The sequence below is a fragment of the Haliotis rubra genome, unplaced genomic scaffold (genome assembly GCF_003918875.1).
Source record: "Haliotis rubra isolate DU_JTF1 unplaced genomic scaffold, ASM391887v1 Scf252, whole genome shotgun sequence".
NCBI lineage: Eukaryota > Metazoa > Mollusca > Gastropoda > Lepetellida > Haliotidae > Haliotis > Haliotis rubra.
In genome coordinates this window covers 189,083-207,999 of record NW_025766581.1, presented here as the reverse complement: position 1 = coordinate 207,999, position 18,917 = coordinate 189,083, and the positions used below count along the sequence as shown (strand labels likewise).

The following is an 18,917-nucleotide window of genomic DNA, read 5'->3' as shown; positions in this document are numbered from 1 at the left end:
CGGGCGAGAGGGAAGCAGGCGACTTTTTGGCCACTTTTAATCGCTCGGTATTAATTAACCACAAGTTTTTAAAGAATAAATTTGGTGTTCCGCATAAGACTAACCACAAATCTTTCATATGTAATGGTTAAAAGAGTAACAAAAAACAAAGTTTAGTGGTTCTTTAATAGGGTAGTTCGGCCCAAACCTACATTCCTGCCTGATATATGCACTTCAGGTGTGGAAAACACAACCCACATATCTGCGCCGCCATGACTTGGATCATGTACCATGTACATATACATGTATTAAATATAATTACTCACCTTTAACCTCGACCCTTTTCAAAGGCAAACAATAACAACAACGCACATGATCGAACGTATCAAGACGTATGGACACTCGTATATTTCTGTCAGATAATGAACATTTGACAAAACACAATAACTGGTATCAGTTGTCAGTTTAACAATTTACAGAAAATGACAAGCAATGACTTAAGTCTACTTTTCCGGTGTGTTTTTGGGTGTGGTTTGCTGCAATCGGTTGAACTCGACCTTTTCCGGAAGTGTTCTCTCGGCTGGGCGCTTATCGGCCTTTGTTGACGTGAAGGAGAAAACACGTCTGTGTATAAGAAAAACCTAAAGGGAGGGAAACACCCCGAGGGATTTAGCCCGACAAACAGTCTTTTCGCTGATTTGTGGATCCATTACTGTAAATCTTTGAATACTTGTAGTCGACGTGATATGTTTTGAAGGGTATATACGTCAATACTGCTCCCTCAAGGCTTATAATAAAGTATATTATATACTCATGCCAATAATAGTTGTCACCCTTTCAATTTTTTTTAATTGGAGAGTTTGGCTTCATGGTGCATGGTGAGGTGTGTGAGGGTTGGGTGGGGTGGGAGAGGGGTGACAATACATTATTGGCATGAGTATATGATTCAAATCTCTTGTTAAAACGGAAATATGGATGAGATCTGATCTTGGAATCTACAGAATTTACTGAAAACACTTTGTTGAAGGTGTATAAATAACAAATATTTCTGATAACACAATGCTTTATTTGGGTTCAGTCCAATCCGAGACTCGAACCAACACCCTCAGAGTCAGGCACCAAATTGCCAGCACACAGACTACTAGCTGTCGAACTTCCATTTTTGTGGAAGTCACGCTGGCTGAGCGGGTTAGGCGGCTGACTTTGTGTGCTGGCGATTTGGTGCCTGATTCTGAGGGGTGTGGGCTCGAATCTCGGATGGGACTCACCCCCACCCCACCCCACCCCAAAGTGCTAGAATTTGTACTTTACTAAGAAAGTGTAATCCCAAATATAACATATGTAACAAATATTTCTATTGTCTAGAACATCGCAGTGAGGCAGTAAGGGTGTACAAACGGTTATCTGACGACCAGAAAGCTGCAGTGTCTGACATCTGAAAAGTCAGGACCAGCCGAGGTCCACCCGCAAACAACCGTAACCACGGTTACAAGGAGCGACCCACAACCAGAATGTGCTGTTGGAGAGGCTCGTTCACAACACGAAATCCCATCTACTGACTGGCACAAAACTTTCCATGTCACTCTAAGCTTTAAGCAGTTAATAATTAAATATAGAATTTTATCTTTTGAATTTTGTTATTTTATCTTGTCACAGGTATTCCCACTGGTAAAACCCGGTTAGGGGTCTTTATTCAAAAAGTGAAACCTCTAACCGGGTTTTACAACTGGTAAAACCTCCAATTGGGGGTTATTCCAAGGTTTTAAGCTACCTCTTCAATAAAATGGATAAAATTAGGTTTAGGTTTTTAATGTCCAGTAAAGCAACTTTCAGAAAATCTTTGAAACAACATAAACAATACCGGTTACAATTCTTTCCCTGTCCTACCCCTACTCCCTGTGTTTCCCAACTTGATTAATAGTGTTCAGGTGTAATTTCAATGAATGTATCCGTTCAATCGTTCCTCCTACCGTGTTTTGTGCGATACCTTACTACTGTTGGCTGCGGGGCTTGCCGATCATGTGCATTGTCAATGTTTGTCTCTGAAAAGGGTTGAGGTTAATAGACACCATGTATAGTGGTGGCGGTGCAGTATGTCGGTTGTGTTCCCCACGCCTGAAGTGCATGTATCTGGCAGGAACGTAGGTTTGGGTCGAGAGTCCCTGTTAACCTGGTCCCGATACTGTATAGCAGTAACATTATCCTGGATGACAATCGGCTGAGATCGACCATTGGCACGAATATGCTCCCAAGCGGTTTAATCTTTCACACATACGTATACTGAGTTTGAACACGTATCTAAACAGTAAGTGACAGTTCACATGTATTCATTTTCATCTCTAAATGCCTTCCAAGAACTGAAATGCATGTGTTGTGTAATTGTTACTGATAACTCCCATTGACTTCTCCCACCCGTGAAGGTCCGGGTTAGAATTGATCCTCAGTAGCCCATGCTTGTCGGCTCGTAGGAGGCGACTAACGGGATCGGTTGGACAGGCTGGCTGACTTGGTTGACTCATGTCATCGTATCCCTGTTGCAAAGATCGATGTTCATAATGCTGATCACTGTCTGGTCCAGGCTCGATTATTTACAGATAGCCGCCATATAGCTGGAACGTAGTTGAGTGCGGCGTTTGCACCATGTTTATTCAAATTCTAATTTTAAAAATTACAGTGACAAAAAAGGGTATTCAGAATGTTATACTGACATAGACACATTGAGAAACATATGTTTATCAGGCCGAGGTGAGGTGTTGCTGGCGAGGTGCAGGCGGAGCAGCATTCGGCACGTACACGATGTATCAATGTCTCTCGCTCTCTCGGTTCATGATGTTGATCACTGGACTAACCGGTCCAGACTCGATTAGTTACAATATTCCGCCATATAGCTGGAATATCGCTGAGTTGAGCATTAAACAATAGACAAACAAACAGGACAGAAATAAATACATCCCCGTGACATTGTGACAAATAAGATCACCCGCATATCAGGCTAATAGATGAATGGTTTTCTCTGCCATTCCAAGATTCATGCAAAAAGTGCAATATTTTTCTATGTACAGAATAAGGATGATTTATTTTATTAGCCTTTTCTTACAGGATGTTTCATGTTGATAATATGTGTTGTGTCCGACATAAATCAATCCACGATGAGCATATTCAGTGTCAAACATTACTGTTGTAAATTCTCCAGTATGTTTTAGTTATACTGCTTTGCATTTGTTTTGGGAAAAAGTGATGAAATATTCCCCAACTTTAGTGAACAGTTTTTTATGATGCTAGCAAATGATTTGGTACTTCAAATAGAAGTTGAGTTCATGATATCACCTCCCGAGGTGTGCAATCTAAACTAGATGTTGCAGCTTTCCTGTTTGCAACTGTTATGTTCCTACACAATGTCAAGCATAAAGTTGAAATGCAACAAGCACGATGAAGCTGAAACTCCTGCTACGTTTCACAGAAATCAGCATATAGTAATACCTTTTCCATATAAACATACGTTTTACACAGTTAAAGTTGTAATGCACGTGCATCACGATCACAGCTCGTGGTTGAATAATGACAATGCAAGCAGCTCCATCGCCCTGTTCGGATCATGAATGTAACCGTTTTGTCTAGTCCGGCTCTACGTCAAGGACCACATTGCTAATCAGGCTGAAATGCGACCTAACCTTAGTCAGAAACTATCATCGAAAACGAATAAATATCATGCACTACTTGAGCTCAGCCTGGATTGTCAGCTTTAATATTTCACTGGGTGCAGTTAAACAAAAAGCACAAATACCTTCATGTGAACAAGACCCTATTAGGCTATCATGGATATTTTCTCTCGTTTTTTTCGCTCATATTTCAGAATTATTACTAGACAGTTTATGTCATGCTCAAGAATCAACATGCTTCTACATTTTGACAAAAGTTCGACGTATTGCCTTGATAAATCAGATAATATATAGAGGGCACAGCCACTCATCTGATATGCTCCGGAAACTTGTTTGAATCAGCTAAGTGAAATTGACCAGAGACATGTGAATGAATATTGAGAAAGAAAGACAAGAAATGTTGCCTCATTTTAACGCCGGGTCAAATGAACTGGCAAACACTCAAGTGTAATTTTAATAATTTTTCCGCGAATGTGGAAAGGGTTTTGTTTAAAATTTTCAGGAATGATCATGCATGTGGTTGTTAGGGAAACTGTATCCTTCCTATTATTGTAATCATATATCTTATGAAAATGGAATTCCATGGGTCCTTACAAATATGCTTGACATCTTTCATAAACAGAGTATGTCCCATTTCACTAACACCGAAAGAAACATACTTTGAACAAACTGACACCTTATGTGTTTCCTATTCAATTACCTACAACTTTTTTTACCAAAAGTATCACCGTCAAAGAATAACTGTCGCCAGCCGAAATATACGTCCAGTCTAGACTGACAATATCTTAGAATGGTATCCCAGATTTGTGATCTCGTCCCAGCAATTACATCTATCAAAGGTGGAGCCAAATGTTACCAAATGTCCTTGACCTCCTCTCTAGTATAGTCTTCTCACAGTATTTTGTGTGTCTCTCGTCTTCATGCCCATCTAACTGTATCACTATAGCACAGCTGTTCAAATCGGCAGGACACCACATTCCATTGAATTACAACTCGCGATCGTTCATTCATCGCTACAAACAGAAACGAAGAAAAACAGAAACAAAAGGTGAAATATACATGTGCAATATAATGGTCTGATGTATAGAAAATGTGAAAATTGGTGCACAAAATAGAAACGTGACGTCTAGTATTTCAAATGTTAGCTTTGCTCTTCGAAATAATATAATTTGACACCTGAAATCTCACTAAATTTCCTTGTCCAACCATATTATCACATGAATTTCTCATCTTCAGGGTCATCTAACGGACAAAAATAAAAACTGCGCACATTCATTTTACTTCCTAACAAGCAATAAAACAATTTGGCTTGGGGTGACATTTCAACAAAGTGCCACCTGTGTATAATATGTGAAAACAGAGATACAGTATACCCTTGACCTCAAGACTTCAATTTGTATACTTCCTTTCAAAAGTTTAGACTCACTTAAAACAGTCTAAACTTTTGATGGGAAGTATATTACACTAGAGAGTCTAAACGTTTTGAAAGGAATTATATATGGCTTTAGGAAACATCGCTTACTACTAGAAATATCGTTTGGAATTTGTTTGGGCCCATGCTTTGTTGACCGGATGATGAGATCATTCTAAATACACATATACACGGTCATATACACGGAAACATGTACACTTCCGAGTAACAAAACACCTAATCAACACCGGGTTCGTTATTCCTCAATTCTATCCAACACAAAATGTTTTTCGTTTCTCGAAAAACAAATAATATACCCAGACTCTATCTTAGCTTTAGTCTATTATAGGGATAAGGGAGAGGAATATTTCCTTTAGGGATTTCTTCAAACTTCAGCTGGTTCAGCACACTGTTGAGATCAAATAGTCGTTGTGTAGCTCAGGTCATCCCAGGAATCTCCACAACAGCTGGTGATCTTTCACCTGGTGGACTATTTCACTTCATGCTAGAAACGACCTATTTGAATATTGCATGTCTGCAATTCACTGACAAAGCGATGCCCATACGTGTTGGTGAAGACACAAGCCATTCCTTACCAACACAATGCACAGAATGTCATAAACCACAGCTCTGCACTGACTTTCATTCTTTTGATTTTTATGTCAGACAAACACGTACTCTTTCACTACCGTGTCTGTGCATAGAAATAAGAAACCGTATTTATCACAAAATATATCGCGCATGCCTGTCTGATCGCCATCTTCTAACGTGAGCAGTTCACTGACAAACTCTCCCGACTCTGTCAGCGGTATCACCTTGTCAGTGTCCCTGTCTACAAACAGGATGTCTCCTGTGGTAGTTGTGATACCTGTGGTAGTTGTGATACCATAAGGGTAGCCGAGTGCTTTGTGTCCGGTATGGTTGTATCTCCATAAAACATCCCCCTCTGACGTCAGACATGTCACAGACTTGTTCCCACAGTCAGACACAAGTATGTTGCCCTTGTTGTTGACACACATGTATTCGAGGAAGGAAAACAGTGAGTCATCATTGTATGTAGTGACTGACCTCAACACGTGTCCAGACATGTCCAGGATATGCATGCTGTCCCATGAACCTGCTGCTAGAGATGAAGGATTCAGAACAGCCAGACAGTAGTACCAGGTACGTGTTGTAATGGTTGAGAGCAGCATCAGGTCAGGGGTCACTTCTATTGTTACAATCTGATTGGAGTCTGGAACAGCAACCATCACCTGCTTCTCATTCAGCTGTGTCATCCCTTTTGGACGGTTATCCAGGGGAAGCTTACTATGGCATGAATGATTATTTCTTGTGAAGAAAGATTTCACACATATGTTATCATTGTCCGTAACAACACATGTTTGTACACCATCTACAACCAGGACTATCATATCATATAGATTAGGCTTCTCATCATCCACCACCCTCCCATCTATCGTGTCAACCAGCACAGGAGTTGACAGACATCTGTCCTGGTATGTGACGTCGATGTCCCCAAACTGCAGACTATCTAGGACCTTCAGGACTTTTTACAGTGTCTGGTGTAAACCCGATGTGATCTATTCTCCGGGTGTCTGCTGCCTCTGTACCTCTGACATCCTCCATCTTTACAGCTGCAGACTCCCAGACCTGATACGCGTCATACAGGTCCATCTCACAGTCCGATACCAAGGCCTGGTCAATGAACTCACAATGTTGTCTGTACATCTGCATCTCGATCTCTTCAGCTTCACATCAGCTCGGAGTTGGTCGGCGTATGTCTGTGATATGGTATTCAGTTCATCCAAGGATTGTGTTTCTTTCTGTTTAATCTTGTAAATGGCTGTCTGGCAGATCAACCTTATATTTTGAACAGCTGACTTCGTGATTCTAGAATTACTTTGGAGCTTCTCGTTTCGTATGTCTACTTTCTTCGACCTCACTTTCAGTCTCTTCTCCATGCCAAGTCTCTTCTCCATCAGTGCTACCTTCATCCCTGGCTTCATAGACTCAATGGTGACGACAGTTTTACAAACTCTGTGGTAGATGATACAACATGTCTGACAGGCAGCCTTCCCACAGTCTTGACAGTGGAACTCAACACGCTTACTCTTGTGTTCCGTACACTTGATCATCCGTTTGACCCTTGACCTACATGACAGGTCACATAGGTCATGGTTCAATAAAGTAGGCGTCACCCGGTGTGTCTTCACACATTTGTCACAGAGGACCAGTTCACACTCAGGACACCACAAGACCCCTGGAGTTGTTTCCCCTAGTTGCTGACAGATCGTACAACAGGTGCTTGAGGTCCCTGTAAACACAAGTACATATGTACTTATTTTCATCGCAATTTGAAAAGGCTACTAAAGGAAGCAGGGTATTTTTTTACACACACATATGTCAATGTTAAGTCTCCCACTGGTTTTAAATACACACACACACGCAGGCACACGCACATGCACACGCACACACGCATATCATATTTTCACCTTACCTTGCACAGTCACCTCGGACCTATAGGTGTCAATCAGCCCCTGTATAATGATGCTGGGTTTGATCTGCCACGCCCACTCCTCCAACGGCCTCCTGGGGTGGGGGACCTTGGTGTCTTGTCGACAGCAGGGACAGGGGATGGTCTTGGACTGTACAGCATCTGGTCTGGTTTGGATGTATGAGGTGACACATTTCCTGCAGAATGTGTGATCACACTTCAGTGTACACGGGTCTGTGTACATCTCGAAGCAGATGGAGCACGTCAGGAAATTATCCTTTACTTTCCTCTCTAGCCCGGCGGTCGCCATCTGTAAGATACACATGCAGTTTGTGCCTTCTTAGTTTAAAAGAAATTAATTAGATTCAGTATAAGCAGCAATGATTGAGCTGAACATACGCGCATCTGTATGTGAAGCTTTACACGAACACGCGCACACACACAGACACATAGTAAATATAAAGAGATATCTATCTACATGTCTATCATCTATCTATCTATCTATCTATCTATCTATATCTGAGCAGTCAGACTGGGAACACTGACATCTTATTGACCTGATTATTTACCATGCAAGTCCATAATAATTTTGGGAACGTATTCGTGACAATGGTGCCAATCTCAGCTGATTGTTGTCCAGGAATATGTTACTACCATACAGTATCGAGACCAGGTTTTCACCCATCATCTTCGGCTATATATGCAGCTACATGATCCTGGACTGACATGTTACTATGACAACGTCGAGCCCCAGCCTGTTGTTACTAACGCTGGTGATGATGTCATGGACTTGCCTCCCCGTTCCCCATTCAGGTATACACAGTGTTTTCTCTGACTGTCTATATTGAACAGTATATTAACAGGGTAGTTCGGCCAAAACCTACCTTCCTGTCATGATGATCAGGCGTGGCAAACACAACCCACATATCTGCACCGCCACGGCTTGGAGCATTACATGTTATCTATTCACTCACGGATAACCTCGACCCCTTTCAAAGGCAAACACTGACACTACACATGCTCGACACGCCCCCTAGCCACAGACAGTAAGTTGTCGCACAAAACACAGAAGAAGGAACGATTGAATGTATACCTGAACACTGTTAAATTTTCAACTCAATGAGCCAGTCAATGATAATAGCCTTGTATAATTCGATTTACCCAGTTATCTCCATTGCTGCATTTTACATCACCATCGCGAGGCCATCGTTTATAGTGATAACGAAAGTAGACAACTTCCCTGTTAAATTCTCACTATTATCACTATTTCAAAACGTATTGACACTCGCAAACGTCTGTTAGATAATGAATAACGATAGACAAAACAAAACAATACCAGTATGAGTGATTAGTTTGACAACATGTACTCTACAGAAAGTCTACCTTTCCGCTGGCTGTGTCCTCGAGCATGGTTTGTCACAATCGGTTGAACTCGCCCTTTTCCGTATAATATTATGTTCTCTCGGCTTGGCTCTTATCGGCCGGTATTGACTATCCGTAAAAACCCGCACTAGGTGTTGGTATGTTCACAGGAAATTCACGTAATTTGTCAACACAACCCAAAGGAGGGCATCTACACGGCAGCAACACAGTATCACATTTTCATTGAAGTGCCAAACAAATTAAATGTCCCATAAAACAACTTTCAGAAAATGTTGGAAACAACATTAACAATACTTGTTACAATTATTTCCCTGTCCTACACCGGCCCACTCCCTGTGTTCCCTACTAAGTGATTACATGGGTCACATATACTGAATTTGAAGGCTGTATCTGGACCCGATTTCTCGAAACAAATTTAAGTTTTTTCTCCAATTTCAAACTGAGTTTTACAATTTGAAGCAGCTGAATTTCTAACTTGGCTGCATTTTTAAAATAAAAGAGCTCAAACAATTTAGTACTCTATTCTTCAAACTCAAATTGTCTACTATATTTGAGTTTAATATCGATTCTGGGAAATGCGTTCTCTCAAATTTGAGCAAAAACTCTAACTTAAGTCAAAACTCAGACTTAAGTTTGTTTCGAGAAATCGGGGCCTGAACAGTAAGTGAGCGTTGTCGCCCATAAAGCTAACTCTTGTAATGAATTGGCACGGTGACACCTCCTTTCACTCGACAAACTTTCCAACCAAAGGCAATCATTTCAGTGTTTTAAAAGCCCGAACAGCTAGAATCTTATGGGAAGTCTGAAAAAGTATGACATGTTGCAAACCGTTTTTTAAAATAAAGAAATGCATGTGTTTTGTAACTGTTACTCCCATTGACTTCTCGGAGCACTAATTCAAAGAGAACAAAAACTACCCTGGTTATTCAAATTCTAATTTTAAAATATACAGTGAGAAAAAAGTTATTCAGAATGTTATATTGACATAGCCACATTGAGAAACATGTTTAGCAGGCTGATGTCAGCTGTTGCTGGCGAGGTGCAGGCGGAGCAGCACTCCCTACGTACACGATGTGTCAGTGTCTCTCGCTCTTGCGGTTCACTTGTTCCACAGGTATATGTTGTTTGGCCTCTTTTATGCGCTTACTTACTCTATGGAGTACATTAACACCGCTGGCTGGGACCTCGAAATAATCTCGGTAGTGCTGTCTCCCTTCCATTATTGGAAAACTCTTTCCTGCACTGTTAATGGATTTAGGACTGAAGAAAACACACCCAGCAGTACTGAAGTGTCACAAACCAGAGTTGAACTGCATGCATTTCCTATGAAGTTACCGATAAAGTGACATGTGCTTACTTTCTTTTTTAAGATAAAAAGCCCAAGCTTGAGGTAGAGCGATATATTAAATCATTCAATGGCCATCAAATAGCTAGTTCCCTTCCACTTATTTGCCCAAATGAACTGTACGAGGCCGGTGAGACGTGTCATCTCTGTATATTTATCCCTAAAGATTTAGAATGACACTTTCCACACGACTTTATAACAAGAGGATGTCTTCAACCTTCCAACAGTCAAGTTATTTATGTACAAGTCAAATGCCATATCGAAAGTAGAAGCCATCATTTCCTTCTGCAGTTATGGGTTGTTCTCTGTGTATGGAAAACGGAACGTAGCGAACGCGTCAGGACTACAGGTATGTTTCACACAGGTAAATATTGTTTGAAGATCCACTAATGTCTTAGTGATACAGTATTCTTTCTCTGCGCAGTCTCTTTGTTTCCAGAAGGAGAGACCAGACATCTTTCAAATGATTAGTTTACCTTCAGTTTTCCTATTTTCAACACATAATCGTTGCCAGTTAGTCCTGTAGTACTTAAAACCCCATGAAGATCCGGGTTAGAAGTGATCTTCAGGCACCCATGCTTGTCCTAAGAGACGATAACGGGTTGACACATGTCATCGTATCCCAATTGCTAAGATCGATTATCATGATGTTGATCTCTGGATTGACTGGTCGAGACTCGATTATTTACAATATTCCGCCATAGAGCTGGAATATCCCCGGGTTGAGCATTAAACAACAAATAAGCAAACAAGACAACAATAATTACATCCCCGTGACATTGGTGACAATTAGATCATCCGCATATCAGGGTATAAGATGAATGGTTTTCTCTGCCATTCCAAATTTCAGACTGCAATTAATTTCTAGTTATAAAATGGTGATCATTTCTTTCCATGGCCTTTTCTTACTGGATGTTTCATGTTTGTGTTCTGTCCGACATAAATCAGTCCACGATGAACATATTCAATGTCATAAATTACGTTTGTAAATTATCCAGTATGTTTTAGTTGTACTGTTTTGCATTTGTTTTGGGGTAACGCAAAGAATTACCGATAAAGTTAAATATGCCCCCAACTTTAGTGAACAGTTTTTGATTATGTTGGTAAATGACTCCTCGTTTTAGTTCATGATATCACCTCCCGAGGTGTCCGTTCTAAACTATATGTTGCAGCTTTCCTGTTTGCAACTGTTAGGTTCCTGCATTATGACAAACATAAAGTTAAAATGGAACACACACGATGAAGCTTAAGTTCTTGCTATATGCCATAGAAATCCGTATATTATTACTTTTTTCCATATATAAATACGTTTTACTCAGTTACAGTTGTAATGCACGTGTAACACGATCACAGTCCGTGCTTGAACAATGAAAATTCCATCAAATTTCCATCGTCTTCTTCGGGTCATGAATGTATCTACCTGACCTCAGTTTGGATTGTCAGCTGGATATTGCTCTGGGTGTCGTTAGATAAAAAGCACAAATACCTTCATTTTAACAAAGCCCATTTAGACTATCAAGGACCTTTTTTCTATTTTATTTTTGTGCAGTTTCAGAATTAATACGCGACAGTTTATGTCAAGCTCAAGAAAACCGTTAAGGTTCCCACATTTTGACAAAGGTTCGCCGTCTTGCTTTGAAAAAGTAAATAATCTGTTATGCTCATCTGTTATGCTACTTAATGAAGCCAAACATTTGTTAAAGAACCACACAAATCTAAAGGCTCGTGCAGCACTTAAATGCCGTGTATCCCTCATGCTATTTAGCCGATTCCTACATCGTTTGAAACAGCGAAGTGGCTTTGACAAAAGACATGTGAACGAATATTGAAAAAGAAAATGTTGCCTCGGTTTAACGCCGGGTCAAATGAACTGGCAAACACTCAAGTGTAATTTTAACTATTATCCCCGAAATATAAATCGGATTGTAACTATCTGACTGTCTAATGTGTGTTTTCAAATGAAAAAACAGCCTTCATGTCATGAATCCTTTAACAGTGCTCAGTTAATCCACATAGCACATGATTGTGTTAAAGTGGTCGACAAACAGTGTATTCCTGGAATCAGCTTCTCGTTCACAACGTTACCAACAATAGTCAACGAAGCGTAAGTTTAAAATGTGCATGTGGGTGGTTGTGAGGGAAACTATATCCTCCCGTTACTCAAATCTCTTTTATTCCACTACCGAAGAGGCCACAGACCTATAGTACCAAATCAGATGGCATGCAATCACAATGTTTGTAGTCGGGTTTTTTTTATGTGAACAAAAACATGTAATATGTAATAAAATATATCCAATAGCGCTGAATCCTATGAAACTCCAAAAACTGACCAAACGTTTCACAGCTCCCGTGGTCCTTGTCCATCCATCCATTAGTCTGTGCATACACATGTCTCTTGGGTTTCATGCATAAGATATATACTTCCTTTTACCAGGGAAGATCCGGGTTAGATTCGGGTTAGATTTGATCTGCAGCAACCCATGCATGTCGTAAAAGGCGACTTACGGGACTGTGTAGTCAGGCTCGCTGACTTGGTGACACATGTCATCGTATCCCACTTTTGTAGATGAATGCTCATGTTATTGATCACTGGATTGTCTGGTCCAGACTCGATTAGTTACAGACCGCCATCATATTACTTCTTTGATGGGCATTTTAGAAGCTGATTTGATGAAGAAGGATGACAATTTTTTTATGGATATACAACCTCTTTTATTCTGTGAAGGGCGGCGTTTCGACATAGACATTAGAATCTTCCCAGAATAAAAGAATCTGTACATCCATAAAAATTGTCACCATTTTTCGTTTTCGCCATCATATTGCTGGAATAATGCTGAGTGCGGCGTGAAACTGGGCTATATGCGTGGAACTGTTTTTATGTCTACTGGGTTTCATGCATGCTTTGAAGAGAAAGGTATATTTCCTGAGGGTTTCGCTACACTTCAGCTGTGCTCAGGACGTTTGTACTTCAGCTAGCACCAGGTTCAGCACACTGTTGAGATCAAGGAGTCGTTGTGTAGCTCATGTCATCCCAGGAATCTCCGAAACAGCTGGTGTATTTCACCTGATGATCATGTGGACTATTTCACTTCATGCTCGAAATGGTCTTTTTGAATATTGCATGTCTGCAATTAACTGACAAGGCGATGCCCATAGGTTCTGGAGAAGACATTCATTGAACCTTAGTGTTTTCTTCATGGACTGGATCTATTTTCTCTGTAAATGTTTTCGGAGTAAATCACCTGAAACACAGCTTTAGATTTAACCTCCAGTTTTCGTTTTCAACCAGACTATATGCGATTTCACCTCCGTGTCTTTGCATAGAAAGAGGAATCCGTATTTATCATCCGTCTTCAAATCATCATCTTCTGACGTAAGCACATCTCTGACAAACCCCCCACCCCACCCCACCCCCTGCAGTTTGTGCCTTCTTAGATTAATAGAAGTTACTTAGACTCAGTACAAGCAGCATTGATAGATCTGAGCAGACGCGCAGATATTGCCAGCAGAATCGTTGTATGTCTGCCTCCTGGGCAATCATTCCAACCAAGTTTACACTCAAGGTTTAATGTGTACTCCCATTTGCGTGCATGCATACATTGACACCTTAGCCACTTGGAGTGCATGGTGTCCAGGCCACTGTATCTACACGTATTTATAATAGGGCACATCCACGCTCATAAGAATGTTCTTGGCGCTACATTAAAATACATACATCATTGTATTCAGTAAGTGTCTACTGATATCAATTATATCAACACGAGTTGATAAAGTTACAAGTGTCAGAGGCTTGCCGAGGATATTTTTAGTTTTATCAACGAGTGTTGATATATTTGATATCAGAAGACACGAGGGTGAGATTCTAATTATCATCAAAATCACTCTTCATTAGTTTTAAATAAAAAATGTATTATATCTCTCAACGCTGTACTACCATGAGACTTGAAGTGCAGCGATGTCATAGCATTGTGACGACATCAAGTTCGTGACACCATTGCATTGTCAGGGCATTTGTACAAAATCTACTGTCAAAACAGTATCTCCAAGGTGGGGATGTGGGGTGACATTGTTTACATTTTTTCTATGAGAAATATATGTGTCGCCCAGTAGTGAAGGCCGCCATTGGTCGCCATTGTTGGTATCAGTGTCGAAGCGCGGCGCAGCAGACCTAGTGAACCAGGCTTTTCGTACCAAAGCTACCTCGTCAATTGCCTCTGTGTCTCCGACATGCCAGCAGAACACACACATGCACACATTATGCATGTGGTATATAGAGAATACTACACGGGGCCTCATTAGATACGATTATACGAAACGAGTGTCCTTCCTACGGTATCTGACCGAGCAAAAGCGAGGTCAGAAACCATAGGAAGGTCACGAGTTTCGTATAACTTGTATGTACTGAGACCGAGTGTGGTATTTTATTATTACCCACGTCTTACATGCATTAAATTGACAAAATAGCGTATTTTTGTTATTGTTATGGTTTCAAACCGAAACCGGTTTCATTGAGAGGCTGCGGAAGAATTTTGTTCTGTAATCTCTTTTGCATGACGTCAGACTGTATTGATGTCGCTACGCCATTCTCGTCTGTCCCCTTGGTAACCGACGTCACGATACATGTCAGTTGTCGCTTCCTACAGCCTCCTACAGTAAACTACTCCGTAGCACCCCTTTGCAATTGCTTCACTCGGCTAACATCACTTGTGGAAACATATATGATATAATGTCTCAGTTCGACTCACAATTAAACAGCAACACGGCAACTTTCGCAATGTTTACATTCCCACAATGCATTTAAGTTGTAGAATGAATGAATTCACGTGTTTGTTATGAATGAACAAGTAGTTCTGTCACACTGTGACCTAACTGAGAGGTCATCGGCTATCCAATCAAATCGTTAGAATCTCAGGTCAAGTCGTTACGACACAGGCCAACGCGATACGACACTTGTGTGACGTACGAGATCAGTATGCAACTACCCATACGTTGACCACGTGGGTAATAATTATTCATGTCTGGACCTGACATTCCAGTGACTGACATCATCAACGTTGATCGACGTACACTTACACATGATGACACGCAGTAACCAAATCACAGAGACAGGCCGCAACTGCCCAGTCCACATAGTCACCTCTTGGGTTTACCAGGGGCCCACACTCGAGCACAGCGATGACTAACATAACATCACTGCCACAGGCTAATTTGCATATCACTTGACCGACTTTTCTCTTGTTTGTAATCAAACGCGTATATTCATAATAAGAAGAGACTGGACTCACGAAAGCTTTTCGGAGTTCTCTTCATAATGTTTTACATTGTTACATATATAGTCTTCCACAACTGCGACAGTAAGGTCTATGACAGTACATATTATAGATACCAAACTGGCTGCATCGTTTGCTCTCCATCAGCTTCGATGACAGCACATGGAGCCGTACAACCTATGTAAACAAAGGATCGCTACGCAAATCGAAATAGTGTTACATGTTTTTGATATTTTCTCAGTGAAACTAAACTATTCTATTAAAGATGATTACTTAGATGTGTAGACTCGTCAAAAATATAAGAGTTACGAAATATGTACATTATATTGAATGGACGGTGCAAGATGGACGAATCGTCACATTTTTGTGGCCTGTGGCAGAGGTACTATGCTGGCTTGCCGCAAGGAACTCTGGGTAGGAGAGTGCCAGGGGCCCAGATTCTTACCAGAAATCATGTATATCGTAATACTGATAGCGGGCGTAGTGTTGTGTTGAAACGTTGATGGCTAATTATCAGGAGAGTTCGTTGTTGTGTCTGTTGTATGAAAACAGACAACGTGTGGAGAATATCTAGATCAAATCAAGACAAACACGTAGAGAGTCGGGGTTTATACTAGCTGTCTGTTCTACGACACGTAACGCCAGCCCAGTGAAATCGGGTAGTATACATTATCTGCTCGTTCCATGGCAACAAATTGTTAGGTACAGATTGACACATGGTTAAGGAGGAACGGTTCAGTAGATATCTTCGCCGAAATTCGACTGGGAACTGACTTTTGCTCATATTATTCAAATCTGAGAACCAGTTTTATTTTGTCCATTTTGTTTATTTGTCAGTGTCAGGGCTATGTGACGTAACACAACCAGGAGGGTATAACTTTATCGCTGAAGCTGGTAACTTCCATGTAAGATTTGTCGTTTTTCGCTATCAGGATGCTCAGGTACTTCTAACATCACGAATAATGCTTTATAAAGTTTCAGTTGGACAGTATATACGTTTAAAGAAACATCAAATTTATCTGAAAATCTACCTTTCCGGCAGGTGTGTCCTGATGTGATTTGCAGCAATTTTTTTTAGTCGCCTTCTTTGGTAACCGTTCACTCGGCTGCACTCGCCCTCACTCGCCCGTACTTTCTTAGTAGAGTACATATTCTAGTACTTTTGTTGGGTTGAGTCCCATCCGGGATTCGAACGCACACCCTCAGTCGCGGTGGATGAGCGGGTTAGGCGGCTGACTTTGTGTGCTGGCGATTAGGTGCCTGACTCTGAGGGTGTGGGTTTGAATCCCGGATGGGACTCAACCCAACAAAGTACTAGAATCTGTACTGTACTAAGAAAGTGTAATCCCAAATATAGCATATGTTAAACCCCATAGGTTATTGGAGAATCCACTGGTGTCTTCGTCTTCGGTATATGGGGGGAGGTATCTCTTGCCTCTATTTTCATATGACATTTCATAGCTGTACGAAGGCAAGCATTGTGTGTGATGGTCATTGTACCCTGGAAACTCTGTATTTCTTGCAAGCAGGAATATTGTTGAACATAGATTCATCAAATAGCATCTTCTAAAATGTCAACCAAGCAGGAATATTGTTGATAAAACTGAATATTACCACATTGCTGTAATCACTGCCCTTCTATTATTACTGAGTTTGAATCTGTACTACTACTGCGCTACCCTTATATTGATTTGTGATCTTAGTTAATTTGAGAATAATTTCGTTGTGAACATTGCAGTAACTACATTCCTTATGGCTTAACTAGTCACGTGTTATTACATTGATTTCCCAATGAATGTGAAAAGCAGACCAAAGCGGACTACTTTTACTGCTATAGATTGTTGGAGAATATCGTCTACAATCGAGGCAAGTCCCTTTTTGTTTGACCCGTGAAGATCCGGGTTAAAATTGATTTCAGCAACCCATGCTTGTCGTAAGAGGCGGTTGGGTGCAGCTTTAAACAACCAACCAACCCTTTCTGTTTACTTGTGTGATTCGTCAACAGGACATTTAAGCGATGTTCATTTATATGCAGGATCACTCACCCCTCTTTCGATACAGAAGCCTGAAAGGAATGCATTAACATCCCTACAGGGACTGAATGCTCGCTGTCTTGATGTTTATTTGGAGTTACACAAAGGACATGTGTTCGGGTTCTATTCTCGAGTAGCATTTTTTAAAATGTGTCCGCTCGTTCTCAGGAAACCAATGCTTGAATTTGGCAGTTACTGACCATCTCATGTAACACAGAAATAGAAACCTTCTTCCTGACATGTTTGTTCGTTCGTTCCAGTCTGACGTCTGTAGTAGTTCATCTAGCCTCTTACTGTGATTGATGGGTCCTGTCGACTTATGCTACTCTCTGCTGACTTGTGTGCTTGTCACGTTATGTGCATAAATTAACAACAATAACCTTACACACGTTACGCCACAGTATGAATTCATTCTCGTATTTTCTGCCAGTTTTAATGTATAGGGCTTTTTAATGAAAGTGTTGTAGATATCTTTTGGGGAACAATTGAATAAGAGGGATTGACGGAGTTCCTTTTTTCTCGGTTCACTGAGGTATGAATCGAAAAAAGATGTGCAAACTGTATGAATTCGCTGCTCTATTCGTATGCATAGGGTCTGCACATCGGTTTTTCGATTCATACCACAGTGAATCACATTTCTTTGGTTTATTTCGTCGGTTTCACATCTAATTCTTGATGGACTGTGTTTCGGTTGGATGAAAATATTTCAGCAAAGTATGAGCATGATTACTGTGATGTAATATTCAAGAAAAGGTAAAGGTGTGATGCAATACGACTCTTTCTCTCTCTGCCTCACAGTACATTTCCTATATATAGTTGCAGGTCAAGTCATTCTTGATTGAATCAGAGGACTCACTTAAAATCTCACCAGAGAACAAATAAACAGGATATCATACTGAAGAAACGTCCATGCTCTGTATACAACAACTTACTCCCCTCTTACGTGCTGCTGGATCCAATGTCATACATATGTCCATGCTGTCAGCGTTTCATGAGCAGAGATGTTAGAATGCCTACTGGGGTATTTTGTCAAGACATGCCTGGGCTGGTTTACTGCAGGTGATACAAAATATTGAATTTGTTCAGATCATGCTGTCCTTCTGTCATCATTTCGTTTATTTAATTGACATATAAGTGAACTTGGTATGTCTGTATAGCACAGAGTAAACCATACCCACAGGAAATCTTGTGTTGATAGTGAATGGATAGACTGACGCTTACTCTCTGAAACAATAGAACTGTATAGAAGTAAATTACTTATTATAAACTGAAATGAAGCCCCAAAAAAACCTGAGGACAATTAACACTTGGTTAATTTGGGCATTTGCATTACACAAGATGCT

General features: G+C 40.7%; 1 protein-coding gene across 1 annotated transcript in view; it reads right to left on the bottom strand.

Annotated features, from left to right (window-relative positions):
* The window catches only part of LOC124279581, a 51,255-nt gene extending 42,277 nt beyond the window's left edge, over nucleotides 1-8,978 (bottom strand). The window contains exon 1 of the mRNA XM_046715422.1: nucleotides 8,927-8,978. The gene's annotated coding sequence lies outside the window, so the exon portion shown is untranslated. The remainder of the gene's footprint in view (nucleotides 1-8,926) is intronic.
* Nucleotides 8,979-18,917: the final 9,939 nt, after the last annotated feature.